The sequence below is a fragment of the Phyllobates terribilis genome, unplaced genomic scaffold (assembly GCF_046119375.1).
Source record: "Phyllobates terribilis strain yellow unplaced genomic scaffold, ASM4611937v1 Scaffold_451__1_contigs__length_1474165, whole genome shotgun sequence".
NCBI classification, from domain to species: Eukaryota; Metazoa; Chordata; class Amphibia; order Anura; family Dendrobatidae; genus Phyllobates; species Phyllobates terribilis.
Genome location: NW_027363211.1, coordinates 1,133,471 through 1,150,463, shown reverse-complemented (window position 1 = coordinate 1,150,463; position 16,993 = coordinate 1,133,471).

Genomic DNA, 16,993 nt, shown 5'->3' with positions numbered 1-16,993 from the left:
ATGGTCCTCCATATACAGTATTATGGGCAGCACATGGTCCTCCATATACAGTATTATGGGCAGCACATGGTCCTCCATATACAGTATTATGGGCACCACGTGGTCCTCCACATACAGTATTATGGGCACCACGTGGTCCTCCACATACAGTATTATGGGCACCACGTGGTCCTCCACATACAGTATTATGGGCACCATGTGGTCCTCCACATACAGTATTATGGGCACCACGTGGTCCTCCACATACAGTATTATGGGCACCACGTGGTCCTCCACATACAGTATTATGGGCACCACGTGGTCCTCCACATACAGTATTATGGGCACCACGTGGTCCTCCATATACAGTATTATGGGCCCCACGTAGTCCTCCATGTACAGTATTATGGGCACCACGTGGTCCTCCATACAGTATTATGGACACCACGTGGTCCTCCATATACAGTATTATGGGCACCACGTGGTCCTCCATATACAGTATTATGGGCACCACATGGTCCTCCACACAGTATTATGGGCACCACATGGTCTTCCATACAGTATTATGGGCACCACATGGTCCTCTATACAGTATTATGGGCACCACATGGTCCTCCATACAGTATTATGGACACCACATGGTCCTCCATACAGTATTATGGACACCACATGGTCCTCCATATACAGTATTGTGGGCAGCACATGGTCCTCCACACAGTATTATGGGCACCACATGGTCCTCCACACAGTATTATGGGCACCACATGGTCCTCAATACAGTATTATGGACACCACATGGTCCTCCATACAGTATTATGGACACCACATGGTCCTCCATACAGTATTATGGATACCACATGGTCCTCCATACAGTATTATGGACACCACATGGTCCTCCATCCAGTATTATGGGCAGCACATGGTCCTGCATCCAGTACTATGGGCACCATATATTGCTCCATACAGAATAATGGACCGCATATAATGCTCCATACAGTATGATCCCCATATATTGCTCCATTCAGTATAATGGACCCCATATATTGCTCCATAAAGTAAAATGAGCCCCATATATTGCTCCATACAGAATAATGGAGCCCAAATATTGCTCCATACAGTATGGGCCCCATATATTGCTCCATACAGTATGGGCCCTATATATTGCTCCATAAATAGTGGGCCCTATATATTGCTCCATAAATAGTGGGCCCAATATATTGCTCCATAAAGAATAGGCCCCATATAATGCTCCATAGATAATGGGCCCTATATAATACTCCATACATAATGGGCCCCATATATTGTTCAATAGATAATGAGCCACATATAATACTCCTTACATAATGGGCCCCATATATTGTTCAATAGATAATGAGCCCCATATAATACTCCATACATAATGAGCCCCTTATATTGTTCAATAGATAATGAGCCCCATATAATACTCCATACATAATGAGCCCCTTATATTGTTCAATAGATAATGAGCCCCATATAATACTCCATACATAATGAGCCCCATATAATACTCCTTACATAAAAAAAAAAATCAAATACCGCTCCTTGCTGGAAGCAGGCCTGTCTCATCAGCGTCTTCCGACTCTCTGCACTGGGACTGCTCAGCAGAGGGCGCTCTGTAGTGACATCATCGTACCCTCTGCCCTGAGATGTCACAGAGTAAGAAGACGCAGAAGACAGAGGAGCAGCAGAGGAACAGGGAGAGGTAAGTATTGAAAACAGTTTAAAGCACTGGGGAAGGCCCAGTGCAAGTGCCCATTCGCTGGCATCAGGCCCCGCTGACTCATGGGCCCCATAGCGCGCTGGTGTCCCAGAGGGTGAGTGGGCCCCCTGCTCGCTCAGGGCCCAGGCACTTGCCCGGGTGGTGATGCCGGCCCTGGGTACAACACATACAGCACCCGTTTTTAACTGATCCGCTGCAATGATTATGTAGGAAACTGTATTCATTTACAATCATCCACAGCGTGAGAGAAAACAGCTACAACATTACTGAATAAACAGAAACCCTGCAAGTATAAGAAAATGATTTTATTAAAAATATTTTGCATATCAATCCAGTTTGAAAAAAAATAACTTATTAAGCATTTTTTGCAACGTAGCAGTCCCCATCTGACAGAGTCCTGTAACTCTGGACACAGTATAATAGTGTGGCCGCTGTTCTCTAGCAGGACCCTCTAATGATAGAAGCAGGACGGCATACTGGATCTCGCACAACGCTACCTGCATGCCATCTGATTGGCTACTGTAAGTGCTCCAGCCGTATAAAGATCACTATGTATACAATATACTCCGAAAAGATGTCAGTGATTACTGTGAAGTCAAAATATTGTGGCCCCCATTGAGCAGGAATGATTAGAGATGGACGAGCTCCAGTTGGCAGACAGTCAGTGATGGCGGAGAGCTGATCATCTTTACTCGCTGCTCATTAGGAAAGTGGTCGCTTTCTGAAACCATTTGACTCTGAACTCGGCGTCAGACGGCATTATGTAAGAGGCCAATGTCTGAGCGGTTTTTGTGTCCATTTGTCCTTCCTCTGTTCTTTCTGCCAAAAGATCCTCACCCATAACCTAAGGATTAAAATAAAGTTGAATTGTTACTAATATTTTTGTAAATTTAGCGCATGAATTGAATTTCATAAATTAAAAGAAAACTTTCCCTCCGATGTCCACAAAACTGAGCGCCACTACATAAGCCATAAATAGTCTCCCCTCTCTCTCCCAGTCTGTGCAGCGGACGGGAACCATTTAAATGGGTGCAGGGCCGATTTTAGATACAGTGGGGCCCTGGGGAAAAGTTTAAAGTGGGGTCCCAAATGCTGACATACAGCACCACACAAACATTTAGCTTGTATGTACATGCGCTGAGATCAGGCCGCTAAACGAGCGCAATCCACAATACTGAAGCCGTTCGACGCTTGTTTCCCGGCCTCTTTACACCAGCTGAGGAAGAATGATGGATACAGAACAATCACTAATAGATCAATCTGTCCCCATACAGCATCATGTTATCAGCAGCACATCTGCAGGTTACACCGGCCGATGTGCTGCTGAGAACAAGGATTTTTGTTCTGGCATAAACAATCCAATTACTCGATGAATAGGCAGCATTTTGCTTGTTTAGTATAATACATGCCATAGTCCTCCATATTTTATAATGTGCCCCACAACCCCCCATATTGTATAATGAGGCCCATAGTCCTCCATATAGTATAATACACTCCTGATAGCCCTCCATATAGTATAATGCACTCCCCATAACCCTCTATATAGTATAATATACTCCCCATAGTCCTCCATATTGTATAATGTGCCCCACAGCCCTCCATATTGTATAATGCACTCCCCATAGCCCTCCATATTGTATAATGCACTCCCCATAGCCCTCCATATTGTATAATGCACTCCCCATAACCCTCTATATAGTATAATATACTCCCCATAGTCCTCCATATTGTATAATGTGCCCCACAGCCCTCCATATTGTATAATGTGGTCCATATTCCTCCAAATAGTATAATACACTCCCCATAGCCCTCCATATAGTATAATATACTCCCCATAGTCCTCCATATAATGGAATGCACCTCATAGTCCTCCATATAGTATAATGCACTCCCCATAGCCCTCCATATAGTATAATGCACTCCCTATAGCCCTCCCTATAGTATAATGCACTCCCCATAGCCCTCCCTATAGTATAATGCACTCCCCATAGTCCTTTATAGTGTATAATGCACTCCCCATAGTCCTTCATATAGTATAATGCATTCTCCTCAGTCCTTAATAGAGTATAATGCAGCCTCCCTATAGTATAATGCAGCCAAACATATAGTACATATAATATAATGCAACCCATAGTCCTCGATAAAGTATAATTCAGCCACTCCATACAGTATAATGCAGCCCCCCAGTTCTGCAGTATTATGGTCACCACATATAAAAAACAAATACATACAATACTCACCTCTCCTCGTTCTCCAGCTGCTCCATGCTCTGCAGAGCGTCTCAGCAGCTCCACTCTGCAGGCACAGTCATTCCCCCGCTACCGATACAGTTCAATGCGCGATGCGGGGGGACGAACTCACAGGCCCTATAGCGGCACGCCACGGGCTGGAGGCCCCAGGAAGATGCCTAGTCTGCCTGCCCTTACGCCGGCCCTGAATGGGTGTCTCATGCTGGGGACGTGTTTTTCTGCTTTTTTTCTTGCCATAGTCCTACTGAATAGAATTTGTACTATCAGCTGTGTATCCACCAGACTTCTGCACAACACAACTGATGGTCCCAACCCCATTTATAAGGCAAGAAATCCCACTTATTAAACCTGACAGGGCACACCTATGAAGTGAAAACCATTTCTGGTGACTACCTCTTGAAGCTCATCAAGAGAATGCCAAGAGTGTGCAAAGCAGTCATCAAAGCAAAAGGTGGCTACTTTGAAGAACCTAGAATATAAGACATATTTTCAGTTGTTTCACACTTTTTTGTTACGTATATAATTCCACATGTGTTAATTCATAGTTTTGATGCCTTCAGTGTGAATGTACAATTTTCATAGTCATTGAAAATACAGAAAAATCTTTATATGAGAAGGTGTGTCCAAACTTTTGGTCTGTTACTGTATATATCCATGATGTGTGATCAAGGGTTGCCATACATACCAGAATGGGGGATCAAGGGGTGTCATGCATACCAGGATGGGTGATCAAGGGATGCCATGCATACCAGGATGGGGGATCAAGGGGTGCCATGTATACCAGGATGGGGGATCAAGGGGTGCCATGAAAACTAGGATGGGGATCAAGGGGTGCCATGCATTCCAGGATTGGGATGAGGGCCACGTATACCAAGATGGGATGGGGGCCACATATACCAGGAAGGAGGGACCATACATACCAGGATGGAGGATATTAACAGAATTGGGGGACATTACCGCAATACCAATGTCAGCAGCAGACTCCTATTAGACAAAGATAGCACAAGTATACACAAAATGCAGTTTTTAAAAGGAAGTATTTTATGATTAAGGGAAAAGGAAATCCAAACCTACAGGGCCCTGTGTGAAAAAGTGATGCCCCTCCCTCCTTAAAATATAAATTAACTGTGATTTGTCACATCTTTGGGAAGCTGAGTTCAATTTCCGTAGCCCCACACAGCCCTGTTTACTGCCACACGTGTTCTCAATCAAGAAATCACTTAAATAGGACATGCCTGACAAAGTGAAGTAGAACAAAAGATCCTCTAAAGCTAGACATCATGCTGCGATCCAAAGAAATTCAGGACCAAATGAGAAACAAAGTAATTGAGATCTATCAGTCTGGAAAAAGTTCTAAAGCCATTTCTAAAGATTTGGGACTCCAGCGAACCACAGTGGAAGTCATTATCCACAATAGGCGAAAATATGGAACAATGGTGAACTTTCCTAGGCGTGGCCAGCTGATCAAAATTACCCCAAGAGCGGAGCAACGACTCATCCAAGAGGTCACAAAAGACTCCACAACAACATCCAGAGAACTGCAGGTGTCAATTGCCTCAGTTAAGGACAGTGTTCATGACTACACCATAAGAAAGAGACTGGGCAAAAACGACACGCATAGCAGAGTTCCAAGACGAAAACCACTGCTGAGCAATAAGAACAAAGGCTCATCTCAGTTTTGGCAGAAAACATCTTGATGATCGCCAAGACTTTTGGGAGAATACTCTGTGGACTGGCAAGACAAAAGTTGAACTTTTTGGAAGGTGTGTGTTCCATTACATCAGGCGTAGAAGTAACACTGCGTTTCAAAAAAGGAACATCATACCAACAGTAAAATATGGTGGCGGTAGCGTGATGGTCTGGGACTGTTATGCTGCTTCAGGACCTGGAAGACTTGCTGTGGTAAATGGAACCATGAATTCTGCTGGTTAACCAAAAAATCCTGAAAGAGAATGTCCGGCCATCTGTTCATGACCTCAAGCTGAAGTGCACTTGGGTTATGCAGCAGGACAATGATCCAAAACACACTATTAAGTCCACCTCTGAGTGGCTTAAGGAAAACAAAATTAAGACTTTGCAGTGGCTTAGTCAAAGTCCTGACCTTAAGAAAGAGGTTCATGCTCGGAAACCCTCCAATGTGGCTAAATTACAACAATTTTGCAAAGATGAGTGGGCAAAAATTCCTCCAGAGTGTTGTAAAAGACTCATTGACAATTATCCCAAACACTTGATTGTAGTTGTTGTTGCTGAGGGTGCTTCAACCAGTTATTAGGTTTAGAGGGCAATCACTTTTTCACACAGGGCCCTGTAGGTTTGGATTTCTTTTTCCCTTAATAATTAGGATCTTCATTTAAAAACTGCATTTTGTGGTTACTTGTGTTATCTTTGTCTAATATTAAAATTTGTTTTGAGATCTGAAATATTTAAGTATGACAAACATGCAAAAGAATGAGAAATCAGGAAGGGGCAAACAACTTTTCACACATACACATATACATATATATATATATTCATCCCACAATGTCACATTCATGGTAGAAGAGAGGGATTGGTAAGATGGGACAACCATTACAAACCAGCCACCTGATCAGACGTTATTGAACACCTTTCCAGAAGCTTTAATCAATCTTATCTACTGTTATTTTCTGAAGAGAGGAAACAAATGTCCTAAAAATAAAAAAATATAAAAATGAAAGTTAAGAAAAATAAAAATAATAATAGTCTCACCTCCACTATGAGCATTTTTTGCTCTTCTAATAATCCAAGCTTTCCTAATTGTTCTTCCATTTGCTCCTGCGTCTTCATATTCCTCTCCAGCACAAATGATGCATGCTGGGGCTGTAAGAGCTGTAATAGAAGCCTAGAAGAACCATCAGAGGTCAGGCCCATCTGGTTACAGAAAGAACACAGATACACGCTGTATAAGACAATGGGATGGAAACAAGATTTTAAAAGGAGTTATCAAACACTTTTATACTCCACTGGATAGGTCATTAATATAAGATAGGTGGGGGTCCAACCATCGGCCCCCCGATGATCAGCTGTCATCACCTCTGGCAAGATGCAGGCAATGTTCAAAGTGGAACAAAACCGCTCCGTACACTGCGGCCGCTGCCGGGTGCAGACCAGCTATTGAGGAGTACCGGAGGTGATCTGCAGCACCAGGCAGTGGCCACTGGGGTGCGCTCTGTTCACAAGTTACATCCGGCCGTTGCCAGAGCTATAAACAGCTTATTGGTGCGGAGCCAAGAGTCGGACCTACAACGATCTGATATAGACCACCTATTTTATGCATAAATCATCTGCATTAAAGTATTAGAGAACGTCTTTAAGAGCCCTGCATTTTCAGAGCCAAACTTCAGTCAACATCTAATAACCAATTACAATGTCTTTCTTAGGACTCGTTCACACGAATGTATTTTCAGTAGGAAAGTTGTCTGTGGAACAAATGGACGGCACTCAGACCAATGGTATTCAATGGGAAAGTGCAGAGGAGTCATTTTTCTTTTTTGTCACTGATCGAATCTGTGTGTGAGCAAAAAATAAAGAAAGAAAATGGCAGCATGTCCTCGTTTCATCCGTCAGACAAGATTCACCCATTCAAGTCTATGGGTACAGAAAAAAATCTGCTTTATACAGATACATTGCAATCCTGTAGCCCTGGAAACTGTAAATGGTTAAAAAGCCAGATTAGATCTGGACTGCACATGGACGACAAGTGAGAAAAGAATTCTCCCACTTTTCTGGATGAAACTCTGAATGATATTTTATCTGCTTGTGTGAACAGGCCCTTAGAGGTCTCGACAAGACGGAGGAGCTGATCCAGAGTGTCCAGGGAAAGCTAGCAGTCCAGGTAATGGCGGATACGGAGGCAACCATCCACATCGTGCTCCATGCCCTTCTAATCTGACCTCCGTGACAGTGATGCTCAGTGTAAAGCCTGAGCTCAGGAGATGTGGGCTCGGACCCTGTTCAGACACACTGGAACTGATCAATCTCCATTCAACATTATGAACGTAAAACTGGAGCACTGGTCCCACTCAAATATATTGTATTGTGGTCAAATCATTCCCTTTAGGAACTGAGTGCTGTGTAATAGAGGAGGATAAGGCCCCCCGTATACAGCAATCTATTCTCTGATAGGCGAGAGGGAAGAGACGTCATCTCCTCCTTTCTGATAATGTCCCCTGTATCCTGCTGACAGTGATTGTGCCATCCCAGCAGGTGACACTAGAGCCGCTCCCCGCTCTTAGGCTATGTGCCCATGTAAAACCGTCTGCCATGCAAAGCAATGTGAATTGGGATGTGCTGTGCACATGATGCGCTAATTAGCGCGCCGAAATTGCATTGCGTTGTAACACGCAGCATGACCATTTCTACCGCGATTACACGGCCATTGAAAAGCAGCAAACCCGCAGGTATATGTGGATTTGCTGCGTTTCAATTAAATTCAATGGCCGAGAATTTGCAGCGTAATCGGGGTGCGTGTGGTACCCAGGATGAAGAAGAGACTACAACTCCTCTTCATCCCGGCTACCAAGCGGTGAAAAAAAGAAATAAATAAGTTAAAAATAAAAAACCCTGTATACTCCCCTCTCCGGTCTGCTCCCGGCGGCGATCCTCTCTCCTCCGCGTCCAGTGGTGTACTGGCAGGACCTGCGGTGACGTCATCTAGTCAGCTGATGGTCACGCGACCGCTGACGTCAGAGGTCAGGTGATGGTCGCGTGACCATCAGCTGACTAAATGATGTCACCGCAGGTCCTGCCAGTATACCGCGGGACGCTGAAGAGAGAGAACGCTGCCGGGAGGAGACTGGAGAGGTGAGTATACAGGGTTTTTATTTTTAACTTTTTAATTCTTTTTTTTTTTTTTTTACTATAGATGCAGCATTTAAAGCATCTAAGTTGGTCACACAATATAAATCCATGCCGGTTGCCGGTTGCATGGATTTATATTGTGTGACCAACTTGTCAAGCAGTTTTCCAAGTGATGCTCAAAATCACTTGGAAAAGTGCTTGAAAAAACGCTGAAAAAACACTTCTCTCTGGCAGAAAAAATGCATGTAAATCTGCTACGTGGGCACATAGCCTTAGCGTGTATGTGCTGTACTTATCATTCAGGACTGTGCACAGACCTGCCTGTGACCAAAAGAACAACAAGGCTGTGTGCACACGCTGCAGATTTGGTGCGTTTTTCAATGGAACAGGCTGCCACGAGAGGTGGTGAATTCTCCTTCAATGGAAGTCTTCAAACAGAGGCTGGACAGACATTTGTCTGAGATGCTTTAGTGAATCCTGCATTGAGCAGGGGTCGGACACTAGGACCCTGGAGATTCCTCCAATTCTAATGTTCTAGGATTCTATGTATAAACACCAGCTGCAATCTTCCATGGAGAAGTAACTGTGGTTTCAGGAGAACTTGCAGCAGAAGGTCTGTGCCTTCCGCTAGCTCCTCCCCCTTCCGCTAGCTCCTCCCCCTTCCTTCTTTAAAGAGTATTAATAGCACTAACTGTCATCTATCTCACTAATAGGAAAGTTTGTCTTCACTGAATACAGATTTTACAGATGTTACCGCGAATTGAGACTGAAAGATCAATCCAGCAGGAAAAAGAAGACTTCTCTGATAAGATTATAAAATTACTTATTTTCATGTGTAATATTAATTTACAAAACAAAAATTAAAACAACGGTTATTCTTTAACTAATAAAGCACTTAGGACACGGATTCATTAAGACTGGCCATATTCAAGCTGCTCTTGATGAGGGAGCGTGCTGGAGTCAGACGGTCCAGATTCATTAAGTGGCACATGAATTATGCGCTTCTGACAAGTGGTGTGTGCACCTTGCCACAAATCTTACTCCAGTCACGGACTGGAGTAAGATTTCTGGTGTAAGGGAAGCCACAGTTCGCTATGAATTAGACAAGCTGTGGTGCCACACTTCCATCCTGCCCCAACTCTGTCCATTTTGGTGAAGCTGGGCAAAACTGACGTGAAAACACCAAATGTCACAACATTTTTAATCAACTCAACAATGCATAAAAATTGTGACTTTGCAAAGTGATTTACACCAGAATTCTGGCATAATTGCATTGATCAATCAGGACTATAGTGTCCTAAGTTTTTATACTTCATTAAAACCTCCTCCTCCCAAGAGGTGGTCCTAGGTACTGACCCTCGCAGTGTTCGGTCACTTCTGCTGCAGGACTGCTTGTCCGGCTTCTCGGTACAGATGAGATCCTCTATATACCTTGCCCTAATGAAGCCGGCACAGGACCACGTCCACAGCTGCCCCCTGTGTGTGGGGGCCGTCCACTTCTATTACAGGGTCCTAGTACGGAGTGATCAGCTCTGGATACAGTGGGGTGGTCTGTTCTGGCAATGTCATGTATACATTGCTGGGGGGCTCCCAGTGATGTCTCAGCACATAAGCTGAATCTATGGCAGTTCTGTGATGGATCCTCGTAGTCAGTGATGGAGGAAAAGACTCATGGAAGATTCAGCCGGACAAATCCACAACTGTGGACTGAATGGAGGCAGAGAAATCAGTGGCTGCAAACAAGACATTTCTTCTTGTAGATTCCCCAGATGATTGGGAATAGTTGCTTGAAGATGTAAGACCCCGGTCAGGTGATCGCTGTTATTAACTCCTTTTGCCTAAAAAAAATACAAATAAAATCTGCAGTCACTTTTGATCATTTTTGGTCACAGCTTCGAGCCTTAGTCTTTCTTCTCTAATTCTATCCAGTAATGGAGATTACAATGATAGCAGACACGGTACCATCTAGAGCCACAATACATTTATATGGAAAGGAGTTCTAGAATAGCAGAAAATGTCTGTTTTGTCACAGAAACAATCACATTAAATAGGATCTGTCACTTGTCATAAATCTAGAACATTTATTTGGTGTAAATGCCGCTGTTCTTCTGGATCTGGGATTGGTTTTATTCCCTTTTCCATCTGCCACTCCACTCCTCTTACTTATATATTCATCTTGTCCCTTTAGCTAAGTGGTAGTGATACAAAACTCTTCTACATGGGGGTCTTTTTAACCCCTTAATGACCGGAGCATTTTCCAGTTTTGCATTTTCATTTTTTGCTCCCCTTCTTCCCAGACCCATAGCCTTTTTATTTTTAGTACAATATTGCCATGTGAGGGCTTATTTTTTGCGGGACAAGTTGTACTTTTAAACGCCATCACTGGTTTTACCATATCATGTACTGGAGAACGGGGACAAAAATTCCAAGCGCGGTGAAATTGCAAAAAAAATGCAATTCCACGGTTGTTTTTTTTTTACCACGTTCACTGAATGCTATAACTGACCTGCAATTATGATTCTCCAGGTCATTACGAGTTTGTAGACACCAAACATGTATAGGTTCTTTTTTATTTAAGTGGTGAAAAAAATCCAAAGTTTGCTAAAAATGGCGCCATTTTCCGAGACCCGTAGAGTCTCCATTTTTCGGGATCTGGGGCCAAGTGAGGGCTTATTTTTTGCGTGTCGAGCTGATCGCCCGTTATTTCATTTTATTTCAATGTTGTGACGACCAAAAAACATATTTCTGCCGTTTAGAATTTTCTCGTTACGCCGTTTACCGATCGGATTAATTCTTTTTTTTATATTGATAGAATGGGCGATTCTGAATGCAGCAATACCAAATATGTGTATGTGTTTTTTCTTTATTATTATTATTTTGAATTGGGCGAAAGGGGGCGATTTAAACTTTTATATATTGTTTTACCTTTTTCATATTTTTAAAAACATTTTTTCCCACTTTCTGCCTCTTCAATAGTCTCCACAGGAGACCAGAAGCTGCAGTTACCTGATCGGCTCGGCTTCAGAAAGGCGATGAGCAGATTGCCTCTATGTAGCAGAAATGCTCATGTGCTATGAGCGCCAACCACTAGGTGGCGCTCATACCAAGCAAGACATGACAACCACAGGGGTCTGCTGCAGACCCCGGGTTGCCATGCCCACGCATCGGTAACCCGCGATCACGTGACAGGTCACCGATGGGCGGGGCTAATGCCGCTGTCGGAGATTGACAGCGGCATTTAAGTGGTTAACAGCTGCGGGTGGATCGCAGTTCCACCAACGGCTGTTGCAGCCACATGTCAGCTGTAAGAATCAGCTGACATGTGCCTGGTTCAGTGCAGGCTCAGCGCCGGAGCCAGTCCTGAACCGGGGGTGATGGCCTGGGGCGTACTAATAACCCCTGGCCAGTAAGGGGTTAAAGACCACTCCGAGTTGGCTAAAAAGACTACTTTACACAAGGCGTAAAGTGCCATATTTTAGAAACGAAGGGGCACAGGAAAGAAAAACAAAATGACGCAGATTCATGAGAACGGAAAAAAATTACACATTTATGTCAAGTGACAGCTTCTCTACAAAGGAAGTTGTTCAACAGAAAAAGTTGTCTTAATGTACTTAAAATAAAAACTGCTGAAACTTCCTGTAACACGGCTGGGTGTGGACCCACTGCTCCTGGGGCCGGGCTTACCCTGGAGTGGCGTGACTAAGCAACTAACTGGTTTTCACTAGAGCCTCTGGTGGCGAGGATAGCCTCGGCCACAGGTAGTCGCCAGGTACCACTCCTGATCTCTGCAGGACAAAGCAGGGTTAAATTCCTGCAGAGACCGGCCATGCCCCCTAAGGTCAAATGGAAAACACCATGCTGTTGCAGCTGTGCAGAGGAGAGCGGCAAGAGGCAAACCTCAGCGAGCCGACCTGATGGGAGGAGACGCCGAACGCTGACGATGGAGAGTAGGACGACGCTGAGGAGGCACGTGAGTTACTGCTGTGACAGCACCCCCCTTACGCCCCACTGTTCTTTAGGCCAACCCGACGGAGAAACTGCTCAAAAATCACAGGGGGGAGAACGATGTTGTCGGTAGGCTCCCAGGACCTTTCCTCAGGACCGACACCCCTCCAATCAACTAGACAGGCAGGTGTGGAGAAACGCTGCATAGTGAAAATGGTTTAAAAAGTAGAAGTGGGGAGCGTGGCCTGGGCTTGGCTGATGTAGGTCGCAGAAGAGCTGAGCTCCGTACAGGCAACCAAATCAAAGCTACCTCAAAGCAATTTAAATGAGGAAATCCCAAATGCTCCTACAAAATCCGTCTGGGGAACTTCTCAGGAGTATTTTGAGACCTTCCCTGAAGAAATCGCACCAAAATTGAAGTTGTTCCAGCTACTTGAAGCCGGCGGCTGCACTTTCCCACCATCAGAAGCACAGCTCAAGTTCCCAAGGGAGAAGAGGGAAGGCGACAGCACCTCAGGCACCATTAACAAGCTGTGCCTCATCACAAACCCACATCCTTCCTGACACCCTTGGATCACGAAAAGGCCGACCGAGGTCCCACACAGGAAGGCACGGAGGAGAAGATCCAGCACCACGGTGAGGAGGACAGCGCGGACTGCACGGAGGGAGCGAAGAGGACACCGGATCAGCGGAGACATAGTACAGGCTAGTACATACTCCCCCGTCCCGTCCCCCCCTACTACCCGGCGAACGAAGGAATCATCGCGTCCTTCTCAGCTCCCACAGTGTGAATACAGACTGCTGACTGCTCGGCATTTAAATATTAACTGGACCTTGTGGCACATTGCATATATACATTGCAGTTCTGTCTCTTTTGGAACTCAGAGTGTGAATACAGATTGCCATCTGCATATCACAGCTACAACTCCCCTAACACCTACAGTGTTACACCTGACAGTCAACTGCCTCAACAGCAGAATCTAAGTGCATCTCGCAGCACTAATTGGAATTGCAAAACGTAACACTGTTCCCTACTTGCATCTACAGAATTACTTCTGCCAACTGCCAATCTTGAGCATAGATCACATCTGAATGCAAAATCTATGACACATATAACACGACAAAGTTGTGACTTCCTCAATTTTGGCACAATAAATCAGTGCTACTGATCTCTTAAGGTTCAATTCTCGTATCATTTACTTGGACTCCCTACAAAACTCTCCTATGTTCAGGCAATAGGTCTCAACCTGTCACTGGAAAAGAAGGAAAATCATATTAAACGTTAGGATTACAGAGTCCCACGGACTTATTTCCAACCGTCTAACTTGTATTTTTCTAACTTAGTAATACAGGTTAAGTATATCTCTGACAGATTACCTCTGCTTGGTTGATATCATTTAATATCCAATAACATTTTTTTTTTCTTTACAAAAACCTATAAACTACAGAGGTGTCGGATAAACTCATTTCAAAATCAAATCCTGTCTAAAAATTTCAAATTTTGCTCTAACTGACACAGTCAAACATGAGCTCTACCAAAAAAAGTGCTACTGCAAGTAGCAAATCCTCTAATTCTACAAATAAATCTAAAAATCCTGCCGAGAAAAATCCTGATTACCACACATACTGTAATACCCTGGAGGACTCTCCAAATACAGCAAGCCCTCTCAAGTCCAGATCTCCCCTCAAAAGGGAAGAAAAATCAACCTCCAGAAAAAATTCCCAAAAAGAAGTGTCACAAACTTCTTTCCAAAATCCCTCTTCCTCTATCCTATCCCCTCCAACAGTCATAAACAAGGACCATCCTCCTTCAATCGCACCTAACAATCTGAACTTCGAAGGAATGGACACCTCAATATCTCATAAAAGATCGAAACCTGAAAGCTGGGGTCACAAGGGCACAGTGTGCCAGGATCACGCTGAGTCTGACTCAGACTCTGACTTCACAGACTCATCCCCAAATCATAGCCCGGAAAAAAATAAGCAGAAAACAGATCACGGGCCCAAGACCCCCGATAAAGCTTCTTACAATTCAGGCAGTTACAAGGAATTTCCACCTCCCTCAAATAACACTGAATCTTACATGTTAGAATTGGCCAGAGTGATCAACGATAATATGAAAATTACTCTGGACAAACAAACAGAAACAATAAATTCCACTTTCCAAGTTTTCAATAAAAGACTGGAGGATTATGAAAAAAGACTTACTCTTGTAGAAGTCAAAACCGAAAAAACAACAAACGACCAGTATAATACCCACGCAGAGATCAACAAGCTCAGAGCAAAACTTGCGGATTTGGAGGACCGTAACCGCAGGAACAACCTCAAAATACGAGGTATCCCGGAGACAGTACCACCACAAGATCTATCTGAATACGCTAAATCAGTGTTCAAAAAAGCTCTGCCCTTATTATCCAATCAAGAACTCACTATAGACAGGATCCACAGACTACCCCGTCCCAACTCAGTTGCAGCCGACACCCCAAGAGATACAATCTTACGAATTCACTTCTACCAAACAAAAGAAAAAATTCAAAACTTTATCAAGGTAGAAAAAACCTTTCCTGAACCATTTAAAGATCTAAAAATCTACACAGACCTGTCTAAGGAAACAATAGATGCCAGAAAATCCTTCAGAGACACCACGACATATTTGAGAGAATCGGGAGTGCCCTACAGATGGGGCTTCCCGCTAAAACTATTAGTTTTTCACAAAGGAAAAACCATCGTTCTTTTCTCCCCCGAGGAAGGGCGTAAATTTATTGCCTCGCTGAAGGACGATTCCTCATTTAAAGTCCCTCCTCTCTCCCAAAGGGACAATCGTTTAACTTCCGGCTAACCATTACCTTTTCTAAAAATTTGTTTACTGCTTAAAGCTGCAGTTTCCCTCCACGTTGTTGAAGGATTTAATGTTATGTTATAATTATATAACCTTTTCATCATACAGGTATTATGCGTTTCGTAGTGTGTTATATACCAACTGTATGCAATCCTAACTGGACCTCTTTCACACTGGGATTTTCTCTTCTAACAACTTGGTTGTTCTACATTGGACAATTTCACGAACTTTTTTCCCCCAGAAAAAAAACCCTACGGACTAGTAGGTATCCCCTGGAGGTTTGTCTAGAAGTCGTGATTTTATTACACAAATATTCACTTCGCTTATCACGTACAATCCTAAAGTTGTGTTATTGTTCTCATTTGTTTGTTTGCATTGTGAATTGTTCACACATTTTATGACACATTTATAATAACTCACCTGTGTAGTCATCTAAAAAGCTTTAACATACTACCTGATTCCAACTCCTAAATCTCTCCACCTTTCCCAATTGAATATAAGCATTCTCCAACTTGAGTATTAAAATATCATCATATAATGTTAAGGGACTAAATAGCCCGAATAAAAGATTCTCCCTCTGGAAAGAAATTAACTCCCAAAAAGCGGATATTATCTGTCTACAAGAGACAAAATTCTCTGAATCCAATCATCCCAAATTCGGCCACAAAAACTTTACTAACATTTTTGAGTCTACAAACAAGAATAAAAAAAAAGCGGGGGTCGCCACTATAATCAAAAATACCGTCCCCTTTAAACTTGAAGAAGAGGTTTCTGACCCTAATGGCAGATATCACATTCTTGTTTGTGGGGTCAATAACAAGATTTGTACAATTGTAAACATTTATGCTCCCAACAAAAGACAAATCAGCTTTCTTAACAAGGTGATGAAAAAGATTTCCAAAATCAAGAAGGGAGAACTGTTTATACTGGGTGATTTCAATATGGTTCCTGATGGTCATATGGACTCCTCATCCCCCAGAAGATGTCTATTTGCTTCCCTAAACCCGTGGCTAATAAAAAACGAGCTGTTTGACGCATTTAGGTGTATCAACACTACCTCAAAAGAGTACACGTTTTTTTCAGACGTCCACCAGACTGCATCCAGAATAGACCTTATTCTAACTGATGTCTTTTCCATCTCAAAAATTGAAATTCTCCCAAAAACTATCTCTGACCACTCCCCTTTGCTGGGAGAAATTAGGTTAGGCCCACCCCTCACTAATAACTTTCTTTGGAAATGCAACCCGTCCCTCCTTTATTCACCAGAGTACAGATCTATAATTGAGAAAAATTTAAAACAATACTTCAATGAAAATGAAACCATTAGTCCATTTACTCTCTGGAATGCTCATAAGGCAGTCCTCAGAGGGACATTGCTGAAACTGTCATCCTCCATCAAAAAGAAAAATAGGGCTAAAATTA